The sequence below is a fragment of the Bubalus kerabau genome, chromosome 1, assembly GCF_029407905.1.
Source record: "Bubalus kerabau isolate K-KA32 ecotype Philippines breed swamp buffalo chromosome 1, PCC_UOA_SB_1v2, whole genome shotgun sequence".
In the NCBI taxonomy this organism is placed as follows: Eukaryota; Metazoa; Chordata; class Mammalia; order Artiodactyla; family Bovidae; genus Bubalus; species Bubalus kerabau.
The window spans coordinates 199,890,291-199,910,880 of NC_073624.1; the positions used below are offsets into that span (position 1 = coordinate 199,890,291).

At 39.3% G+C, this 20,590-nt stretch overlaps 1 pseudogene; it reads right to left on the reverse strand.

Moving 5' to 3' along the window:
* Window positions 1–288: 288 nt before the first annotated feature.
* LOC129642115 (60S ribosomal protein L23a-like) lies at window positions 289–811 on the reverse strand (annotated as a pseudogene).
* Between the last annotated feature and the right edge of the window lie 19,779 nt (window positions 812–20,590).

A 20,590-nucleotide genomic window follows, 5' to 3' on the forward strand; every position in this document is an offset into this window, starting at 1 on the left:
CTGTTTCCTCAAAGCACCAGCTACTTCTTGCCCCAGAACTTGATGTTTCCCGAGATCTTTGAACGGCTGTGTCCTCCTTCAGATTTCAGCTTGGATAGCACCTCCTCAGAGAGACTTGTTATCTCAACTAAAGTAGTCTACCCTGTCCTCCTTTATTCTTCAGTCTGTCATTTCCATCCTAAAACTTGTCACCATCTACAACGATCTTTGTTTACTTACATATTTTCACCTCCCCCACCCCATCATATACTTTATTTTATTTATTTATTTTTTTTATATAGTGAAAACTTTTATATTTGGAATTAGCCAGCTGGACTCAGTTTAGATGATGCCAATTTTGTTGGCAACATCCAAAGCATCATAGTCAGGAGCCAGTCGAACATATGCCTTCTTCTCTCCATCAGGCCTGATCAGAGTATTGACCTTAGCCACGTCAATGTCATAGAGCTTCTCCACAGCCTGTTAATTTGGTGCTTTTTGGCCTTGACATCCACAGTGGATACCAGTGTGCTGTTGTCTTCTATTTTCTTCATGGCTGACTCGGTGGTGAGGGGGAATTTGATGATGGCATAGTGGTCAAGTTTGTTTCTCCTAGGGGTGCTCTTCCGAGGATATTTGGGCTGCCTCCTGAGCCGCAGTGTTTTGGGCCGCCGGAAGGTGGGCGACGTCCGGATCTTCTTTTTTTTGTGGCTGTGGACACCTTTCAACACTGCTTTCTTGGCCTTCAAAGCCTTTGCTTTGGCTTCAGCTTTGGGAGGAGCAGGGGCTTCCTTCTTCGCCTTTGGCGCCATCTTCATGAAAAGCCCCATCATGTACTTTAGAATGAAGTCCCAGGAGAGCATGGATTTTACTATCTTAGTTACTATTGTTTTCTGTATGCAGAACATGTGTTATCCATAGTAGATATTCAATGAATGTTGGTTGAATGGATAAATGGATATGCTATTATGAGGTTTCAGAAAACACTAGCCTCTTACAATAGGAGAGTGACATAGAAAAAGCAGAGGAATAGAAGGCCACAAAACTAAAATGCTAAAGTCAAACTTCATTTTATGTCTTTCTTAATTACCGACCCTTCATACCTTTATCAGACAGTGATAGAAGAGAAACTTTGTGTACAGATATTTTTGCAGTTGCCGACTTGATGAAATAGTTTCATGGCTTTCTTTTTCTAAACATAACATGTTTGGATGCAATATTAATAACATCTGTACTTACCGTGTGCCCATGGGTTTCCCTAGTGGCTCAGATGGTAAAGAATCTTCATATAATGCAGGAGACCTGGGCTCAATCCTTGGGTCAGGAAGATCCCCTGGAGAAGGGAATGGCAACCCACTCTAGGATTCTTGCCTGGAGAATCTCTGGTGGCTCAGATGGTAAAGAATCTGTCTGCAATGCAGGAGACACGGGAGATGTGGGTTCAATCCCTGAGTTGGGAAGGACCCCTGGAGGAGGGAATGGCTACCCACTCCAGTATTCTTGCCTGGAGAATTCCATGCACAGAGGAGTCTGGTGGGCTACAGTCCATTGGGTCGTGAAGAGTCAGACTCGACTGAGTGACTAACAGAATAATACCATCTGCCCAACACTAACATAAGGGCTCTGTAAGCATTAAATTATTAATATATACCTTCACAGTAGGCCTATAAGGTAGGAAGGACTATTTCCCCTATTTTACAGATTAGAAAGTATAAAAAGTTTCAACTATTACCCAAGGTCATAAAGATGAGAAACAGCAGAGCTTCGATTTGAAGCCACCATATATGGCTCCAGAATACATGCTCTTTACTTCTTTGATGTACTAATATTTGTTAATTTGACTAGACTTCTATTTTTAGAACTCTGAGTAAGACGATAGGCACTGAGAGAGGGCAACAGAGGGCAGACAGACTGAAAACACGATTACAGACGACTAGCCAATCTGATCACATGGACCACAGCCTTGTCTAACTCAATGAAACTAAGTCATGCTGGTGGGGCCACCCAAAATAGATGGGTCATGGTGGAGAGGTCTGACAAAATGTGGTCCACTGAAGAAGGGAATGGCAAACCACTTCAGCTTTTTTGCCTTGAGAAGCCCATGAACAGTATGAAAGGCAAAATGATAGGATACTGAAAGATGAACTCCACAGGTTGGTAGGTGCCCAATATACTTCTAGAGATGAGTGGAGAAATAACTCCAGAAAGAATGAAGGGATGGAGCCAAAGCAAAAACACCACCTAGTTGTGGATGTGACTGGTGATAGAAGCAAGGTCTGATGCTGTAAAGAGCAATATTGCATAGGAACATGGAATGTTAGGTCCATGAATCAAGGCAAATTGGAAGTAGTCAAATAGGAGATGGCAAGAGTGAACATCAACATTTTAGGAACCAGCAAACTAAAATGGATTGGAATGGGTGAATTTAATTCAGATGACCATTATATCTACTACTGTGGGCAAGAATCCTTTAGAAGAAATGGAGTAGCCATCATAGTCAACAAAAGAGTCTGAAATGCAGTACTTGGATGCAATCTCAAAAATAACAGAATGATCTCTGTTCATTTCCAAGGCAAATCATTCAATATCACAGTAATCCAAGTCTATGCCCTGAACAGTAATGCTAAAGAAGCTGAAGGTGAAAGTTTCTATGAAGACCTACAAGACCTTCCAGAACTAACACCCAAAAAGATGTCCTTTTCATTATAGGGGACTGGAATGCAAAAGTAGGAAGTCAAGAAACACCTGGAGTAACAGGCAAATTAGGCCTTGGAGTACAGAATGAAGCAGGGCAAAGGCTAATAGAGTTTTGCCAAGAGAATGCACTGGTCATAGCAAACACCCTCTTCCAACAACGCAAGAGAAGATTCTACAAATGTACATCACTGGAAGGCCAACACCAAAATCAGATTGATTATATTTTTTCTGCAGCCAAAGATGGAGAAGCTCTACACAGTCAGCAAAAACAAGACCAGGAGCTGACTGTGGCTCAGATCATGAACTCCTTATTGCCAACTTCAGACTTTAAGTGAAGAAAGTAGGGAAAACCACTAGACCATTCAGGTATGACCTAAATCAAATCCCTTATGATTATACAGTGGAAGTGAGAAATAGATTTAAGGGCCTAGATCTGATGGATAGAGTGCCTGATGAACTATGGACGGAGGTTTGTGACACTGTACAGGACACAGGGACCAAAACCATCCTCAACAAAAAGAAATGAAAAAAGGCAAAATGGCTGTCTGAGGAGGCCTTACAAATAGCTGTGAAAAGAAGAGAAGTGAAAAGCAAAGGAGAAAAGGAAAGATATACCCATTTGAATGCAGAGTTCCAAAGAATAGCAAGGAGAGATAAGAAAGCCTTTCTCAGTGATCAACACAAAGAAATAGAGGAAAACAACAGAATGGGAAAGACTAAGATCTCTTCAAGAAAATTAGAGATACCAAGGGAACATTTCATGCAAAGATGGGCTCAATAAAGGACAGAAATGGTATGGACCTAACAGAAGCAGAAGATATTAAGAAGAGGTGGTAAGAATACACAGAAGAACTGTACAAAAAAGATCTTCAAGACCCAGATAATCACGATGTTGTGATCACTCACCTAGAGCCAGACATCCTGGAATGTGAAGTCAAGTGGGCCTTAGAAAGCATCACTACGAACAAAGCTAGTGGAGGTGATGGAATTCCAGTTAAGCTATTTCAAATCCTGAAAGATGATGCTGTGAAAGTGCTGCACTCAATATGCTAGCAAATTTGGAAAACTCAGCAGTGACCACAGGACTGGAAAAGGTCAGTTTTCATTCCAATCCCAAAGAAAGGCAATGCCAAAGAATGCTCAAACTACCGCACAATTGCACTTATCTCACACGCTAGTAAAGTAATGCTCAAAATTCTCCAAGCCAGTCTTCAGCAATACGTGAACCGTGAACTTCCAGATGTTCAAGCTGGATTTAGAAAAGGCAGAGGAACCAGAGATCAAATTGCCAATATCTGTTGGATCATCAAAAAAGCAAGAGAGTTCCAGAAAAACATTTATTTCTGCTTTATTGACTATGCCAAAGCCTTTGACTGTGTAGATCACAATAAACTGGAAAATTCTGAAAGAGATGTGAATACCAGACCACCTGACCTGCCTCTTGAGAAACCTGTATGCAGGTCAGGAAGCAACAGTTAGAACTGGACATGGAACAACAGACTGGTTCCAAATGGGAAGGGGAGTATGTCAAGGCTGTATATTGTCACCCCGCTTATTTAACTTATATGCAGAGTACATCATGAGAAATGCTGGGCTAGAAGAACCACAAGTTAGAATCAAGACTGCTGGGAGAAATATGAATAACCTCAGATATGCAGATGACACCACCCTTATGGCAGAAAGTGAAGAAGAACTAAAGAGCCTATTGATGAAAGGGAAAGAGGAGAGTGAAAAAGTTGGCTTAAAGTTCAACATTCAGAAAACTAAGATCATGGCATCCAGTCCCATCACTTCATGGCAAATAGATGGGGAAACAGTGGAAACAGTGGCTGACTTTATTTGTCTGGGCTCCAAAATCACTGCAGATAGTGATTGCAGCCATGAAATTAAAAGATTCTTACTCCTTGGAAGGAAAGTTATGACCAACCTAGATAGCATATTTTTTTTTTTTTAATTTTATTTTATTTTTAAACTTTACATAACTGTATTAGTTTTGCCAAATATCAAACTGAATCCGCCACAGGTATACATGTGTTCCCCATCCTGAACCCTCCTCCCTCCTCCCTCCCCATTCCATCCCTCTGGGTCGTCCCAGTGCACCAGCCCCAAGCATCCAGTATCGTGCGTCGAACCTGGACTGGCAACTCATTTCATACATGATATTTTACATGTATCAATGCCATTCTCCCAAATCTTCCCACCCTCTCCCTCTCCCACAGAGTCCATAAGACTGTTCTATACATCAGTGTCTCTTTTGCTGTCTTGTACACAGGGTTATTGTTACCATCTTTCTAAATTCCATATATATGCGTTAGTATACTGTATTGGTGTTTTTCTTTCTGGCTTACTTCACTCTGTATAATAGGCTCCAGTTTCATCCACCTCATAAGAACTGATTCAAATGTATTCTTTTTAATGGCTGAGTAATACTCCATTGTGTATATGTACCACAGCTTTCTTATCCATTCATCTGCTGATGGACATCTAGGTTGCTTCCATGTCCTGGCTATTATAAACAGTGCTGCGATAAACATTGGGGTACTCGTGTCTCTTTCCCTTCTGGTTTTCTCAGTGTGTATGCCCAGCAGTGGGATTGCTGGATCATAAGGCATGTCTATTTCCAGTTTTTTAAGGAATCTCCACACTGTTCTCCATAGTGGCTGTACAAGTTTGCATTCCCACCAACAGTGCAAGAGGGTTCCCTTTTCTCCACACCCTCTCCAGCATTTATTTCTTGTAGACTTTTGGATCGCAGCCATTCTGACTGGTGTGAAATGGTACCTCATAGTGGTTTTGATTTGCATTTCTCTGATAATGAGTGATGTTGAGCATCTTTTCATGTGTTTGTTAGCCATCTGTATGTCTTCTTTGGAGAAATGTCTATTTAGTTCTTTGGCCCATTTTTTGATTGGGTCATTGATTTTTCTGGAGTTGAGCTGTAGGAGTTGCTTGTATATTCTCGAGATTAGTTGTTTGTCAGTTGCTTCATTTGCTATTATCTTCTCCCATTCTGAAGGCTGTCTTTTCACCTTGCTAATAGTTTCCTTTGATGTGCAGAAGCTTTTAAGGTTAATTAGGTCCCATTTGTTTATTTTTGCTTTTATTTCCAATATTCTGGGAGGTGGGTCATAGAGGATCCTGCTGTGATGTATGTCAGAGAGTGTTTTGCCTATGTTCTCCTCAAGGAGTTTTATAGTTTCTGGTCTTACGTTGAGATCTTTAATCCATTTTGAGTTTATTTTTGTGTATGGTGTTAGAAAGTGTTCTAGTTTCATTCTTTTACAAGTGGTTGACCAGATTTCCCAGCACCACTTGTTAAAGAGATTGTCTTTAATCCATTGTATATTCTTGCCTCCTTTGTCAAAGATAAGGTGTCCATATGTGCGTGGATTTATCTCTGGGCTTTCTATTTTGTTCCATTGATCTATATTTCTGTCTTTGTGCCAGTACCATACTGTCTTGATAACTGTGGCTTTGTAGTAGAGCCTGAAGTCAGGTAGGTTGATTCCTCCAGTTCCATTCTTCTTTCTCAAGATCGCTTTGGCTATTCGAGGTTTTTTGTTTTTCCATACAAATTGTGAAATTATTTGTTCTAGCTCTGTGAAGAATGCTGTTGGTAGCTTGATAGGGATTGCATTGAATCTATAAATTGCTTTGGGTAGTATACTCATTTTCACTATATTGATTCTTCCAATCCATGAACATGGTATATTTCTCCATCTGTTAGTGTCCTCTTTGATTTCTTTCACCAGTGTTTTATAGTTTTCTATATATAGGTCTTTAGATTCTTTAGGTAGATATATTCCTAAGTATTTTATTCTTTCTGTTGCAATGGTGAATGGAATTGTTTCCTTAATTTCTCTTTCTGTTTTCTCATTATTAGTGTATAGGAATGCAAGGGATTTCTGTGTGTTGATTTTATATCCTGCAACTTTACTATAGTCATTGATTAGTTCTAGTAATTTTCTGGTGGAGTCTTTAGGGTTTTCTATGTAGAGGATCATGTCATCTGCAAACAGTGAGAGCTTGACTTCTTCTTTTCCAATTTGGATTCCTTTTATTTCTTTTTCTGTTCTGATTGCTGTGGCCAAAACTTCCAAAACTATGTTGAATAGTAATGGTGAAAGTGGGCACCCTTGTTTTGTTCCTGACTTTAGAGGAAATGCTTTCAATTTTTCACCATTGAGGATAATGTTTGCTGTGGGTTTGTCATATATAGCTTTGATTATGTTGAGGTATGTTCCTTCTATTCCTGCTTTCTGGAGAGTTTTTATCATAAATGGATGTTGAATTTTGTCAAAGGCTTTCTCTGCATCTATTGAGATAATCATATGGTTTTTATTTTTCAATTTGTTAATGTGGTGTATTACACTGATTGATTTGCGGATATTGAAGAATCCTTGCATCCCTGGGATAAAGCCCACTTGGTCATGGTGTATGATCTTTTTAATGTGTTGTTGGATTCTGATTGCTAGAATTTTGTTAAGGATTTTTGCATCTATGTTCATCAGTGATATTGGCCTGTAGTTTTCTTTTTTTGTGGGATCTTTGTCAGGTTTTGGTATTAGGGTGATGGTGGCCTCATAGAATGAGTTTGGAAGTTTACCATCCTCTGCAATTTTCTGGAAGAGTTTGAGCAGGATAGGTGTTAGCTCTTCTCTAAATGTTTGGTAGAATTCAGCTGTGAAGCCGTCTGGACCTGGGCTTTTGTTTGGTGGAAGATTTTTTATTACAGTTTCAATTTCCGTGCTTGTGATGGGTCTGTTAAGATTGTCTATTTCTTCCTGATCGAGTTTTGGAAAGTTGTACTTTTCTAAGAATTTGTCCATTTCTTCCTTGTTGTCCATTTTATTGGCATATAATTGTTGATAGTAGTCTCTTATGATCCTTTGTATTTCTGTGTTGTCTGTTGTGATCTCTCCATTTTCATTTCTAATTTTATTGATTTGATTTTTCTCCCTTTGTTTCTTGATGAGTCTGGCTAATGGTTTGTCAATTTTATTTATCCTTTCAAAGAACCAGCTTTTGGTTTTGTTGATTTTTGCTATGGTCTCTTTTGTTTCTTTTGCATTTATTTCTGCTCTAATTTTTAAGATTTCTTTCCTTCTATAGATAGCATATTAAAAAGCAGAGACATTACTTTGTCAACAAAGGTCCATCTAGTCAAGGCTATGATTTTTCCGGTAGTCATGTATGGATGTGAGAGTTGGACTATAAAGAAAGCTGATCCCGAAGAACTGATGCTTTTGAACTGTGGTGTTGGAGAAGACTCTTGAGAGTCCCTTGAACTGCAAGGAGATCCTACCAGTCTATTCTAAAGGAGACCAGTCCTGAATATTCTTTGGAGGGACTGATGTTGAAGCTGAAACTCCAATACTTTGGCCACCTGATGCAAAGAGCTGACTCATTTGAAAAGACCCTGATGGTCTGAAAGATTGAGGGCAGTAGGAGAAGGGGACAACAGAGGATGAATTGGTTGGAATGCATCACCGACTCCATGGACATGAGGTTGAGTGAACTCCGGGAGTTTGGTGATGTGCAAGGAGGCCTGGCGTGCTATGGTTCATGGGGTCGCAAAGAGTCGGATACGACTGAGCGACCTAACTGAACTGACTGAGAAACATTTATTTGTTACCATTCTGGTACATGGAATTTTCTTTTTAATTCATTTTCTATAGTTCTAATCAGTTATTTGAGTTACCAAGCCATTGGTTATGTGATGACATTATGCCTTACTTCCATCAAGAGCATAGTATTGCAGAGCTAGCCTCAAGAATTTTATCAGAGCCCTGATTTTGTAGAAAAGTATAAAAACGGCCAATTTCCCCATGGGCTACAGAATAATAAGGGTTTTTTTCCCCTTTGTTATCCTTTCAGTTAGTTATTTCAGCATATCACAGCATTAAAACCCTTCCATAGAAAAGGTCACTCTTTCTCCGATCAAAACATTTCTTTGCTGTTTTGTTCCCAGAGGTGCACATGGGAACAACAATCAATAAAGAGAAGCTCATGGAACATTTTGACTTAGCTTTGAGAAACTGCCGTTAGGTCAATGTATTTGGTGGTGGTTTTACAACCAGTAACTCCTCTCATAATGGCACTTTCTAATCACTGGGTGAAAATAGCCACAGTTGCGATAATAGGGTTCCATCGGTATCTTAAGGATTTTTCCAGAACTTTAACAATTTCTTTTCATTTTGACATTTTTTCATAATGTTATGAAAACTACTTCCAAAGCTTCAGACTAAAGGGATAAAACATTTGCCATTATGATATCAGCTGCAAAAAAATTAGCCACTGTTAACCCATATTTCATTTTCTGTATTTTTTATTTTGAATGTTGATACATTTCAACTACATATATGAGGAATGGAATTGCATTTGTTGTTATAATTCCTCATAACTTTGAATGGTGCCTTTCTCTGGAGTTCAAAACCTTGAACACATATAATTTTTATAAGCTTCCTATCTCACTGATAAATAAAACAGGTTACACAATCTTATTTTAAAGTAGAAGAAAATAACAAAAAGTTTTCAAAAAACAGCTACTGTGGGAATTTACCAGCATTTAAACTGTAAGTTTATTATTATGAAAACCTGTTTTGTCTGTGAGTCTACAGGTAAAGCTCTGTGAAGTCCTTTAGGAAGAAGAAGAAGATGCTACTGAGATCCCAAATGGGAATGTGGACAATTGCATTTGATATTTTAAGTATAACAATTTGAAAGAGCTTCTAGATGCTTTATCAAGTAAATGTGACCCTTAGAAGTTCATTCATGAGCTACAGTAGATGTGAAAAAAGGCCTATAAATAACATGGGCAAATTGAAAGCAAGAGTTGCAGATAAACTCTGAAAGAGTTCTGTGTGTTGTATCCTCATTACGTCTACTTACATATCTCTCCATTGTCAAGTGCTCAGAAATTATCTCTCAAGATGAGGTCTATGTATATATGGTTTTATCTGAACTCCACTGAAATTTTGTTTAGGTTAAGATATTTTTGTTTTTAAAGGCTTTAAAATGCTCTCCCTTCTTTTATGTTTACTTATTTATTTATTATTATTGGGCCATGCCACTTGGCATGTGGGCTATTAGTTCCCTCACCAGGGTTGGAACCCATGCCTCCTGCAGTGAAGCAGGGAGTTCTAACCACTGGACAACCAGGGAATTTCTTAGCTAAGATTTTTTTAATGGAATTTTAATCATCTATTTCATACACACATAGAATATGTATAAATCATGAGGTGTAGTAATACAATTATTATTGTCTTCTTGATCCAGGGATCAAACCTGTGTCTCCTGCCTTGCAGGTCGATTCTTTACCATGTAAGCCACCAAGGAAGCCTGATTATTAGCACATCTGCTACTCAACTGAAGACTACAGAAATTTCTAATATTGTTACTACTAAGTTACTCTTCCCCACACCTATACCTTCCTGGAGGTAAATACTATCTTAGACTTTGTTTTTGCATGACTCTGAGCTTTATAAAAAATTGTATCTTACATGTATCTCACATGTATATGTAACTATTATATAGTTTTCTAATTTGTTTTTTTCAGACCCCATTATGATATTAATATTCATGAGATGTGAAGTTGCTCAGTCATGTACGACTCTTTGCCTTCCCATTGAGTGTAGCCTACCAGGCTCCTCTGTCCTTGGAATTTTCCAGGCAGGAGTACTGGAGTGGATTGCATTTCCTTCAGGGGATCTTCCTGACCCAGGGATAGAACCCAGGTCTTCTGCATTGCAGGCAGACACTTTACCTCTGAGCCACCAGGGAAGCCCATACATGTATCTCACAAGTATATGTATATATTATATAGTTTTCTGACTTGTTTTTTTTCAGACCCCATTATGATATTAATATTGCTATTGCATAAAGACAGGATATATTTAGTTTCATTGCTTTGCAACAATCCGTTGCTTGAGAATACTGCCTGCATGTGTGCTAAGTCGCTTCAGTCCTGTTCTACACTTTGCGACCCTATTCACTCTATCAGACACTTTAAGGGTTCTCAATGTTTGTTATCACAAACAGTGCTGCGAAGGTGGTTCCTGCATGGTTCTTTGGGTCCACAGAGGCAACAAAGTCTCCATGTTGTATACTTGGGAGTGGAATTGGGTATATACCTGAGTCATGCAGACTTTAAATGATAAGAAAGTAATGTCAAATTATTGTACAAGAGGTTGTACCCATATGCTCTCTCCAGCCGGTGACCCACTTTGCCACCTGGGGTATGGAGTACTGAGATAACCTGTTTTGAACTTTCTTTGGAACGATTTCACTTTAACACTTTACTCAGACCCTATGCTTAAAATAAAAAAATAAAAATTCTCCACTGTGCTCCATGCTGTAATAAGTGAGCTGAAGGAGGAGGCCTTGTAGAGAAAGGATATACCATTGGTCCATGAATAATCCAGCCTATTACAAAGAAGGCAAGGCCCCTTGATTGCTAGATGCTTGAGCACACCTCAAGATCCCTTACTCAGCAGCATTGGCTGGAGTGACCAAGCTGAAGTCTTTTAAGAAACAAATGGGTACCCAGGAGAGTGGTCATGGGCCTCTTACCTCCTCTTCTTTCTCAGGTAAGTCTAGACTGCTAATGTGGGACAAAAGGTACCCAGCAAAATCATAACTGTCCTACCTCCTATGTACCCTGCTTAAAGATGTTCAGAACCAAACAGTAAATGTATCCATGTATCTAACTGTATTTTTGTAAGCCTACTTGTAGAACTGCATCCTCTCAAGCCAAGAGGCTTATGTTTAGTCCAGTCAAAACTTAATAAGCCAGAGTTGATACCTTGATTGAAATCGAATTCATTTATGCCTGTGTGAAACATGGAAAATAGCAACAAGTAATAAATCCTGTCCTTAACTGAATGAAAATAGGTTTTTGTAATTGAATTTCTTTGATGTTTCTCACATTTGCATCCTGGGGAAAATGGAAAGATTTATTATAGGCTTGATATGAGTTGCCCATCTGTAAAAAACATTTTAATAACAGGGGTTGCTCCAATGACTGGAAAGGATGCAGAGATAAGAATGGATCTGTCAGCCTTCCTTTATGATGACTTTGATTAAGAAAAAGATTTAATAATATTTTTATATTAAGATGGCATTGGTGAAGGTGAAAAAGAAATAAAAACAAACAAATGGTATCTAATCAAACTTAGATGCTTTATCCTAGCAAAGGAAACCAACAACTAAATGAGAAAATAATCTACAGAATGGGAGAAAAAAATTGCAAATGATACTACCAATAAGGACTGAATTTCCAAAATACACAAACAGCTCATACAGCTCAGTATCAAAAAGCAAACAATCTAATAAAAAATTAGCAAAAGACCTAAACAGACATTTTTTCTAAGAAGACATACAGCTGACCAACAGGCACAAGAAAAGATACTCAACATTGTTAATTATTAGAGAAATACAAATCAAAATTACAATAAGGCATCACTTCACACTGGTCAGAATGGCCCTCACCAAAAAAATCTACTAACAATAATGCTGGAGAGGATGTGGAAAAAAGGAAACCCTCCTACACTGTTGGTAGGAATGTAAATTGATGCAGCCAAACTATGGAGAACAGTATTTTCTACATAATGTAATGTTCTCAGTGGCTCAGTTGTGTCCAGCTCTTTGCCATCCCATGGGACTATAGCCCGCCAAGCTCCTCTATCCATGGAATTTCCAGGCAAGAATAATGGACTGGGTTGTTGTTTCTTTCTCCAGGGGATCTTCCCAACCCAGGGATCAAACCCAAGTCTCCTCTAAGTCTCTTCCATCTCTTCCAAGTGGCAGGTGAATTGATCACCACTGTGCCACCTGGGAAGCCCCTGGAGAACAGCACAGAGGTTCCTTAAAAAACTAAAAATAGAGCTACTATATTATCTAGCAATCCCACTCCTGGGCATTTACCCAGAAAAGATGAAAACTCTAATTCAAAAAGATTCATGTACCCCAATATTCATAGTAGAACTATTTACAATAGCCATGGAAACAAGTGTCCATTGACAGATGGTTGGATAAAGATGTGAAATATATACACAGTCAATATAATGGAATATTACTTGGCCTATAAAGAATGAAATAATGCCATTTTTAGCAACATAGATGGACCTAGAGAGCATCATACTAAGTGAAATAAGTCAGAAAGAGAAAGACAAATATCATACGATATCATTTATATGTGGAATCTAAAATATACAAATGAATTTAGTTACAAAACAAAAACAGACTCATAGACATAGAAAACAAACTTATGCTTACCAAAGGGGAAGAGGGGGAGGAATAAATTAATTAAGAGTTTGGGATTAACAGATTTTCACTAATATATGTGAAACATGAACAACAAGGATCTACTGTATAGCACAGAGAACTATATTCTATATCTTATAATAACCTATAATGGAAAAGTATATATGCATGCATGTTAAGTCGCTTCAGTTGTGTCTGACTCTTTGTGACCCTATGGACTGTAGCCCTCCAGGGTCCTCTGTCCATAGGATTCTCCAGGCAAGAATACTAAAGTGGGTTGCTATGCCCTTCTCCAGGATAAGTATACACACACACACACACACACACACACACACAGAACTGAATCACTTTGCTGTATACCTGAAACTATACAACATTGTAAATCAACTATATTTCAACTAAAAAAATGTTACTGGTGGAAATTTAAAGAAATTTAGACATATCTATAGGAATGGGGTGAACTTTGGACCCAAAAGTCTGAATCATCAGATTTAGTGGATTTCCCAACATGGATAGAATCCAGAGATTCCCTATCCCTTTGAATACCTATCCGAAGATTTCATATGGGCTTGAGGACTGAAGTTTTCAGTTGTAACTCTAACCCTCACGACTATTTAGCAGGGTATTTGCCATCTCATCTTCTCATAATGCTTGTACATGGCAGACACTCAATACACATTTGTGGAAATAATAAATGAATATAGGCAATTACGTCACCTTTATTCTGCTACTACCATGATCTATGATGGCAAGTTAAAGAAAAATACAGTTAGAAAGTGTCTGACAATGTTTTATATCAGTCTATTCTGGGGTTTCACGAATCAGACTTACATAAATCTAACAATGGTAAAAGCAACAAAAATAACGGTAGGCATTTATTTAGTGCCTATGAATGTTCTAGATACTGGGTTAAACACTTCATATGCAATCTTTATAACTGGCTTACAATATAAAGCTCATTATTTACATTTTATAGATGAGTAAACCGGAACTTGAGGAGAAAATGACGGAGACGGGTATGAAATCCAGATCAATTCACTGTGCTGCACTGCCTCCCATGAAAAATACCCGAAAAACCATTTCCAATGTCATATTTATAACTTAATTTTAAAGTTTTTTTTATTAAATTTTTTAATTTTAAAGTTAATTTTAAAATTTCAAAAATTTTAATTTTTGAAAAAGTAAAGATATGCTTTTGGTTCAAAGCAAAGACTATTTCACACATCTTATAGATTACATGGAGCTTCCAAAAGTGAAGGGGGTCATTCTGAAATGACTAGACATCAGAGATAAACATTAAGTTGCATTTATTGTCAGAATACATAGAAAAACTCAAGACTACGTAGGATACTTGGGAAACCTAGGCTCCTCATACTATGGCCGTAGGCTGGCAGAAACCACACTGCCTGTATAAACCGTCTCTGAAATGTTTATTTTGTCTATTGTCTGCCGCCCCCCATTTGGTTCCATCCTTATATCTGGGACCCCAAAATGGCAAAGTAAAGGACAGATACAGGGTAATTCTACACTGCAGCAAAATTTAGCTTGCTATCTTGAAACTAGTCCTACTATTTTGGGATTTTAGAGTAAACAAAAATCAGACAGCAGACCAGAGGGGCCATTTACGAGTTATAAAATTGCCTGGGTGAGATAAGGCAACTCATAAATGATTCAGTGAAGTGCACAGGATAAATCTTACTTCTCATACACACGAATTCAAGGAAGACTCTGTGCTGTTCTTAGCCGCTGATAATGTAAGAGAGGAACACACGTCACATTAAGAATCTGACATGGCATTAGAGTGCTATAAAATGTTCAATTAAACATGGCAACTGCAGGACAAATGGTACCCAGGATACAGTTCTTTGTTTGCCTTTAAGAACTTTAATGTGTCTTATTTATTGAGGGCAAAGAACATAAGGATGGTAAAGTGACAGACTCTAACCCATCTGAAGATATTTGTGTTAGTGTCAAGACAAATAATAAATGCGGCTGCCTCGGGATGTTAGCCTTTTCAAAAGATGGACAGAGTTGTTTGGTGGATTGTACCTTATGGAATTAGAGCCGACTTAAGGAAAACTACTCCAGCATCTGTCTTCTTTCAAGCAGATTGCCAACAGGGAAAAGTGCTGGGGAGGAGGGGGTGATGGAGGAGGGGACGGGAGAAGAGCGAAAGCGGTGGGTGGGGGAGGAGAGAAGCAAGCAGGGACAGCTTGCATGTTTTAAACCCTCAAGATAAGCTGTCGCTTAGAACCTTGACAGCTCCAGAACTTGACACACGCATGCGCTCTCTGGGGGACCTTTCTGGCTGCTCTGCAGGCAGATCAGGGCCACTGAGCTGTGACGCCCTGGCACTTGCCTGACCTGATATAATGGGCAGCTATTTACTGCAAACAAGGTAGATGGAAGAACATAGGCTTAAATGATGCTCTGGTGTAAGCAGGAATCCACTGGGATCCCTTGCAAGCCAGTCAATCTTCTGGTTTTTTTTTTTTTTTACTTTCTCCTCCCTCATCTTCTAGGTTGGGACTATTTATTTCTTTCCCTTAGGACCAAACCACAGATGCCTGACTCTGAGCAATGCTCCCCTTCCATCCAACCCCCTCTTCCTCCCACTCAAGATCAATAGAGTGGGTTAAAGAAGCAATTGCATGACAATAAATAAAAAAGAAAACTAAGTTTGGATACTTCCAACCTACTGTTTTCTGGGCTTGTTTTTTTTAACTATTACTAAGGAAAAAAAAAAACAAAACAGCCCCAGGAGGCCTCTTGGTTAGGCTGTCAGATCGCTTCAATGAGAAACCCAATCAAACTTGATTTGTGAAGAGTGTCAAAAGCGGTAGTGAATCATGCAAGCTCAAGCCTCCTCATGCGTGTTTCTGAAGCTTGTGAATGTTTATTTCTGCTGCATCTAGGAACACACAGCTGCACTCTACATTTTCTGATCAAGGGGAACAGTCAAAATGGGAAGACTTGGGAAGTGAACATGCATGAATGCACAACCGGCCCTTGTGTTTGCTTCTATCTCCCGTTGCAGTAGAAGAAATTATCTAAAAAGTCTTTCTTCCATAGCATCTTGCTTTTCAAAGAGCCAAATGGATTTTATTTCTCTTATTGAATTTATTTCCTATTAAGCGAGGTAAGGCAGGCAGGTATATAGAAAGAAATCATAGGCTCAGTGATGTTGGGTTTACTTGTCAAGGTCATGGTGTCAGTAGCACAATGGTGTCCATGTTTTCCAGGTTTCAAAATGGGTCTGTTTCTCCCAGGAACTTAAGAAAGAGAAGACAAATCCTTTTCTTGAATCTTATAAAGATTTAAGTGGCACAGATAGGTAGACGAACCCTTGAGACACAATGTATTCCCTTCTGTCTGTGAATTTCTTTACATAATATAAGAAGCTCAAACCAAGAGGCTCCATTCCCTGGATCTCTGCCAGGAATGGAAGCCAGATTCCTATCGGAAACCAAGTCTGGTTTTCTTCTTGTAAGTAAACCCTACATTAGGTAAAGAAGAGAGAGACATTCTATAATTTTATTATCAAATTGTAATATCTGTGTTGAACCTTTATACTCTGTGTTAAGTATAAGGCCATAACTCGGTTTTCAAACAATTTCACAAACCAGAAAAGTCATCTTTTAATTCTGCTAACTCTGCTGATTCATTCTTTTATATACTTTTACAAAACTTTCCTGTCACTTGATAATTATTTATGATAAAGTGGAACAACACTGAAACACACACTTGAAATCTACAGATAACCTCTACCTTTAATTCGGTTGATCCTTTCCAACTCACCTTTCCCCAGAACTATTTACTGGCAGGGAAATTACTCTGCCGCCGTGTAATCTCCTGTTACTCTCCTATGGGTGTCAGTGCAGGCCAGAGGCAGGGGATCGAACATGTTTTTCCTTCCTTTTCTTTCTTTTGAAAGTTTCTCTGTATCTGATTTCTTCCTGTGACCTTCAGCTGAGCTCTTGGAAGGCTGACCCTGGCTTTGCACGTTATGAATACAATGGTCAATTCTGTTTCTTTTTTTTTAGGCTGCCAAAAGTGATCTCATATTCTGGGCTACTTTCATATTTTCAAATAAATTATTTCCAAGACTCTTATTCTCATATCTGCTCTGAGAAACTTCACTCTTGGCTGTGAGTGTGTTCTGTCAGTGGACTGAAGAGTACATTTTCACAGCTACAGTTTCACCCTGGAGAAATGGAATAAAGGAGACAGCGTTTGGGCTCCTTTAATAGGAAAGGAAATAGGGGTTTTGTTATACCCACCCATAACTGAAACTCCTTAAACAATTATGTTTTAAATCAGAATGGTAACTCAAGTGAGGAACACTGCATGTGTTACATAAAAATGTATAGCTGGGGGCCATTTTCTTCTCTTCTGACAAAAAAGAGCATCATTCCTCAACCTTGCCATGAGAACAATATTTGGTACTTAGGTGGCAACAGCTGGTAGATGAAGCTCAAACCAAGAGGCTCCTGGGCGTACGTGGCATTGCCTTTATAACATCTGTGCAATATGTGTGTGAATTATTTCATAGACTATATACACTGAAATAGGAAATAAGCAAGATTTGGAAGTAGAGTTTGGGGTTCACAATGCTCTCTGATGTGCCGTAATGTGTCTCATGTGTTATTGGCCTCCACACGCTCACCATCTCGCATTCAAATATATAGTTACAAATATAGCTGATATTTTTTTCAATTTGTTGTGAATCAGGTTTCCTTACCGCAGGCATTGCTGGTGTTTAAAAAATTTTTTTCTTATTATTGACTTATAAGAATTCTTTATTTTTATTTTTTTAGTTTTTTGTTTTAGCTGCAGTGGGTCTTTGTTGTGGCACGTGGGCTTCTCTTGCGGCACAGGGGCTTCTCACTGTGGTGCACAGGCTTCTCACTGCGGTGGCTTCTCTTGTTGCAGAGCATGGGAGCGTGGACTCTAGAGTTGGGGCGCAGTCTCTCTAAATGTGGCGCTCTGCCGTAGCCCACAGCAAGCGGGATCTAAGTTCCCTGACCAGGGATCAAACCCATGTCCCCTGCATTGGAAGGTAAATTCTTAACCACTGGACCACCAAGGAAGTCCTACATTCTTGGTATTTTAAACTAGGTAATTCTTCATTGTGGAGGGCCATTCCTGTGCACTGGAGTGTTATTTAGCAGCATATTTTGCTTCTATTTACTATTGCCCCTCCAATCCCTCCCAAGATATGACTGTCAAAAATAACTGATATTGTCAAATATCCCCTAGGGGGCAAAACTCTCCTCAACTGGGAAACACTGAGGTATAGTAATATATGGCATGTATCTAAGATCCTATCTTCCCAGTAGTTTGGGATCCTGAGTCACAGTTACAAAGAAATTCTGAAGCCACCATGTAAGCCAAGGGGGTGGGCCACTCAGGTCTCGCTTCCAGAGGGAACCTTCTGGAAGGAGTCTCAGCTGCCATAGCAGTCAGGCTGAGGCCAGGCTTTTCTCTCAGCTAATGATTCAACACAATGGGAGCACCAGAACTGGACCATTTCCACCCAAAATGGAACCTCTCAGATACGCAATATTTATTCCAGCTCCCTGTGGCCTGGTTGAAGCTTCCTCAGAGTTGCACTGTAACCTGAGGCTCTTTATATCTAGCCCTCCATCCTTCACCTCTCATTTCCCAGATGTCATGACCTAGAGATTTCACAGCCTATACCTGCTTCTTGTTCCCTCTGTATTTCACAGGCATTTGACCAATAAATGTCTCACTTTTCTACTTTGGTCCTGGATCTACTTCCTGGACTACCTGACCTGAGTCAGTCACTATCACATATGTGAAATCCCGTCTTTATTGCTGTTCCTCAAACACTCTGAAATGGTATCTGCAGTCACACCTTCACAAAAATGGTTTCTTTCTTTGTGAAATGTCCCTTCACTGTTCTCTGCATAGCTGGTTCCACCATTCAGGTCTTAGATTAAATGCTACATCCTTGGGGAAGCCTTTTCAGACGTGCAACCTCCAGGCAGTGTTCAAAAATGTGCACTTTGATGTTCTTCATAGAATTTTTGGTTGCTTTTTTGGTACATATGTTTTCCTGCTTTAGAATTAGCTCTTTATGGACAGGGACCAACATGCTCAATGTTGCATTTCTGGTGTCTACAACAAGGTGAAGAATGGGAGGAAACTAGACTCCAAAGCTCCGGCTCTTAGCCGCCTTCACCTACAAAATTTGTTACGACACGATGATTTCAAACTGGTTGGTTCTCCCTGGCTTAGAGGAGATTCCTAGCTTGTTTTGTTGTCAAAGATTTAGATTTGGTGGTAAATGAATCATTAACATACTGAGTATCCAAACTGTTTCACAGCCCTGGACAAAAGGGATGTGTAAAACAATTCCTTCTAGAACGTACATGGGAATTAAGAAGTTATGCAGCAAGACCCCATTGGGATGAAACAAGTGGGCAATTTCAGCCACAGTGCTGGAAGGAGGGGAGGTGGAGAGAATGTTTGAGGGACAGAGTGTGTGTCAAGTAAAGAACTGATCCCTAATGGGTAGAGAGCCTTAGTCCAAAAATATGTATTATTTTGTTAAAAGCTATATGGTACATATATACAGTGGAAACTTACTCAGCCATAAAAAAGGAATGAAATTGGGTCATTTGTTAAGATGTAGAGGGACCTAGAGACAGTCATACAGAGTGAAGTAAGTCAGAAAAAGAAAAACAAATGTCATGTATTAATGCTTATATGTGGAATCTAGAAAAATGGTATAGATGATCTTATTTGCAAAGCAGAAATGGAGACAGAGATGTAGAGAACAAATGTATGGACACCAAAGGAGGAAAGGGGGGTAGGATGAATTAGGAGATTGGCCTTGACGTATACAACTAGTGATACTATGTGTAAAACAGATAATTAAGGAGAACCTAAAATACAGCACAGGGAATTCTACTCAGTGCTCTGTGGTGACAAAAATGAGAAGGAAGTCCAAAAAAGAGGGGATACAGGTATACGTAGAACTGATTCACCTTGTTGTACAGCAGAAACTAACACAATCTTGTAGAGCAACTATACCCCAATAAAAATTAATTTTAGAAAAAGCTATGTCGACACCAGTAAGCTGATGGTTTTTCACACAGGCAGCATCCAGGGGCAGGCAAATCTGTAGAACCTGAGAGGAGTCACGCTTCTGATTTTTCTCCCCATTTATGGATTAGCATGATTTTTTATAGCAGCAGTGAGGAGTCATGGCTGATTAGATAAAGACCTTATAATAGAGTCTGAACTTTGATTAATTACGAATAGAAAAGTATATAATTTTTGGTTAAAAAGAAGTGACCATTTTGATGTGACTTAATGGGAATCAGCACATCATAGGCAGGACTGAGACAGGGAAGAGGATGGCAGATGATTTGTATGAAAGCTAGAGACAGAAAGGGACTCCCAGCATTGCCCAATAGCCAGACCTGAAGGAAGCTGGAATTAATGTAACTGCCTTGATACTGTATCTGTTATCTCTTCGTGACCCCATAGACTGTAGCCCACCATGCTCCTCTGTCCGTGGGATTCCCCAGGCAAGAATATTGGAGTGGGTTGCCATTTCCTCCTCCAGGAGATCTTCCCAACCCAGGGATCGAACCCATGTCTCATGTGTCATTCTGCATTG